Source organism: Lipotes vexillifer, unplaced genomic scaffold (assembly GCF_000442215.2).
Source record: "Lipotes vexillifer unplaced genomic scaffold, Lipotes_vexillifer_v1.1 scaffold529, whole genome shotgun sequence".
Taxonomy (NCBI): domain Eukaryota; kingdom Metazoa; phylum Chordata; class Mammalia; order Artiodactyla; family Lipotidae; genus Lipotes; species Lipotes vexillifer.
In genome coordinates, this window is record NW_006777199.1 from 950,902 (window position 1) to 954,751 (window position 3,850).

Below are 3,850 nucleotides of genomic sequence, written 5' to 3' on the forward strand. Positions count from 1 at the left end.
TCCGTCCTAACCATCAAGCGACAAGTAGATAAACACAAAGCCAAACTCAAAGGCTTGCTTGTACCTGTCCTTGTGAGTGTGAACAGCTGTGTCCTGTCACGGAGTAGAGGAGTATATTCCAGAGTCCACAGCTCCTGTCCCTATTAGTACATTCTTTCTTAGTTATGTTACACCAGGGACAAATCCCTTAGTTTTCATTTTCATGCAAAGTCAATCCCTGAGCAATCTCCCAGTGAAGCAACCTTTGGCCAGGTTTAAAGTCCACTTTTGGAAAGAGACAGTATTCCTTTATGGCTTTAACTTAATGCTTATTAAGCTAAAATGTTAATGTTTAATGTTTCCATCATTTCAAAGTGGAAATATTTTTTTCTGAGTAATTGCTCAAAAAACATCAGTGAATGTAAACTTTTTACATGTAGTTATATTACAGTAAGATTTTGTACATTTGCTCATTAGAAGAGTAAGCAGAGTAAAAAGTGTAAAAGGAAAGAAATGTTGACTTATATTCATTAATAATTTGTGTAAGGAAGATATTTCATCCTCCAGAATTCTGAGACTAAAGAACATATTTCATAAAGAATAACAAATTGTTACATTGTTCATTGATCCAATAAATATTAATTGAACTGCTTCCTACACACACACACACACACACACACACACACACACACACACACACACACACATCTACCAGGCATTCTAGATTCTGAGGGAATAACAAAGAATAAATAAAGAAACAGATAAATAAGGAGAGTGATAAGGGCTATATAGAAAATAAAACAGGGGAAGTGACAGAGAATGACTCAGGAAAAGTGGTGAGCAATATTAGGGAGAGTAGTCAGGGACAGTCTCTTAGAGTAGGTGATGGTTTACTGAGATCCGAATGATGAGAAAAACCCAGAGAGGTGAAGATTAGGGAAAATGTGTTTCCTTAACAGAGGGAACAGCAAGTGAACAGTCTCTAAAGTGGAAAAGAATTTAATGTGGTTGAGACCTGAAAGATGTCCAGTGTAGCTGAAGTACAGTGCACTGGAGGGACTAAGGGGTCAGCAGAGGCCATGGTAAGTGTCTTCATTTCATTTGGGTTCAAGGATGTATTATATATATTAACTCATCTAAAAAATAATATGTCATAGGTCAACCTCCAACTACAAGAAATTAAAATATTTTTGAATTTCTTTTAAAAACCCTCTGGATACAAAAATTAGTTGTTAAAAACTCAGCCAAAAAAACTAATCTGTAAAAAATAAAACTGGAAAAGGGCTGTCTTTTAGGACACTGTTGACTGAGGGGGACAACTTTCTGGGATGACTGAAAAAATCTATACCTTATGTATAGCTGATTCATTTTGTTATAAAGCAGAAGCTAACACACCATTGTAAAGCAATTATACTCCAATAAAGATGTTAAAAAAAAAACTATACCTTTTTATGGGTATGGTTAACAAAGATGTGTGCATTTGTCAAAATTCATTGAATTGTTCCCATTAGATTTGTGCATGTAATGTATATAAATTTTACCTAAAAATAACTGTAAATCAATATTGAGCTCCAGTAAATAGGTTTCAATTTGGATTGTTGCATGAGTTAACAGTTCAGAAACAATCTTCTCTGTATCCCAACCTTGAGCAAATGAAAAAAAAAAAAAAATGAGGATAACAGAAGGCAGGTTTCTCACAGCTGGGGAAGAGGGTTATAAATTTGTAAAAAAGGAAGACTAGACCTTGGTATTGAACTGTAACTGCAGGTTCAGTGTATACTCAATGATTTTTCACATACACATGTATCTATATATGTAAATGGATATAAAAATACACAGAGACATGTATTTCCTAGTTTTGTCTGCTGAACAGGACTAGAAGAAATGACAAGCTTGTAGCAATGAGCACAACTAGTTCCCATTACCACTCTCCAATAAAAGGAACCAGAACTCTTCATAAAAATGGCTGATTCCAGTGCTGGATAGGAGAGGTCCAAAATGATCCTGGAACATCTTGCTTTGCCAAAAAGTAAGGAAGTTTTCAAAGAATCATAAGAATAAGTCAAAAGGACACAGAAGTCAGCTGGGGGGGACTACCCCTGGCCAGATCTGGGGGAACATCAAAATAAGTAATGGAATTATAAACTATTGATTAAAATAAGAATCCATGATAAAACATATGAATAAATAAATCAGTGGGGCAAAGGAAAGCTCTTCTTTACAGTAGATTGCCTACTAATAATTTTAGGAGGAATGATGGCTTTAGAAAATCATCAATGGATGCCAAAACAAAGTGGATGAAAGTTTGTTGAGGAAAGGGATATCTGAATAGTTTCAAACACTTTCTCTGAAAATTACTTACAAATAAAAAAATTATAACTTTACAATGAAGAAAACTGTTGGATACCACCTTAAACAAGTAATCAAAGATCACTAATAATTGTACAGATCAACATAACGTGTCTCCTGATGTGACTTCGTGAGAGGGACTAAGTATCACTTCTCTGAAATTCCTGACAAAAATGCTTAACTTGCATTTTTAAATCATGAGGAAAATCAGACAAACTAAAACTGAGGGATATTCTCAAAATAACTGGCCTGTGCTCTTCAAAAATATCAAGGTTGTGAAAGACAAAGAAAGGCAAGGGACTGTTCCAGTTTAAAGGAGTCTAAAAAGGCATGACATTAAATGCATTGCATGAATCCAAACTGGATACTGGACTGGGAAAAAAATACTGGGTTAATTGATGAAATTTGATTATGACTGTGGATTAGATGATTATCATATCAATGTTAAATGTTCTGATTCTGATAACTGTACTGTGATTATGTTAGAAAATGTCCCTGTACTTAAGAAATATATACTGAATGTGAAGAGGTAAAGGGAGACAATGTTTCAATATACTCTAAAGGTCGAGAGAGAGACAGAGACATGGAGTTGCTGGGGAGAGAGGAAGTAGGACAAAATGTAAACAATTGGTAGTGTTCCTAGGAGTTCCTTGTATTGTCCTTGTAACTGTTCTGTTAAGTTTGAAATTATTTCAAAATAAAGTTACCCAAAAAGTCCCAGCCAAGAATTTATTCTTCAGTATTACCGATTAGTTTTTGTGATAACAGTTTAATCAATTGAAGTTTCTAACACATGTAGACTGTAGTGAATTGCAAATGCATCAGAATATAAAGAAGCCTGTACACTTCCCCAGTGTATAAGAAGATCCACCAGGCTCCAACCCCATGTTTAGTCAGCTGCTTTTTTCTTTTGAATTCCTCTGAATTCTGATTTCTTCCCCAGGCAAAGGAAGAGGAAAAGTCACGCTCTGCAAGAATGTTTCAGTTTAGTCACACCTCAGAAATAAGCCAGATAACTAATTTGGGAATATGAGTGTGATTAACAGACAAAAAGGGAGAGATTGACAATAATACAATAATAGGGGACTTGATCACACCACTTACATCAATGGACAGTCATCCAGATAGAATCATCAGATAGAAAACCATTAAGAAATCAGTGGTCTTAAATGACACATTAGACCAGTTGGACTTAATATGTATCTACAGGACATTCCATCCCAAAACAGCAGAATACACATTCTTTTCAAGAGCCCATGCAACATTCTCCAGGATAGATTGTATGCTAGGCCACAAAACAAGTCTCAACAAATTTAAGAGGATAGAAATTATATCAAGCATTTCTTCTGACTACAATGGTATGAAAGTAGAAATCATTTACAGGAAGAAAAACAGGAAAAACACAAACAGGTGGAGACTAAACAACATGCTACTAAAAAACCAATGGGTCGGGCTTCCCTGGTGGCGCAGTGGTTGAGAGTCCGCCTGCCGATGCAGGGGACACAGGTTCGTGCCCCGGTCC

At 35.7% G+C, this 3,850-nt stretch overlaps 1 protein-coding gene across 1 annotated transcript in view; it reads right to left on the reverse strand.

The window, feature by feature from the left end:
• ENPEP (glutamyl aminopeptidase) overlaps window positions 1-3,850 on the reverse strand; it is a 107,821-nt gene that overhangs the window by 94,297 nt on the left and 9,674 nt on the right. The gene's annotated exons all lie outside the window — the stretch shown is intronic.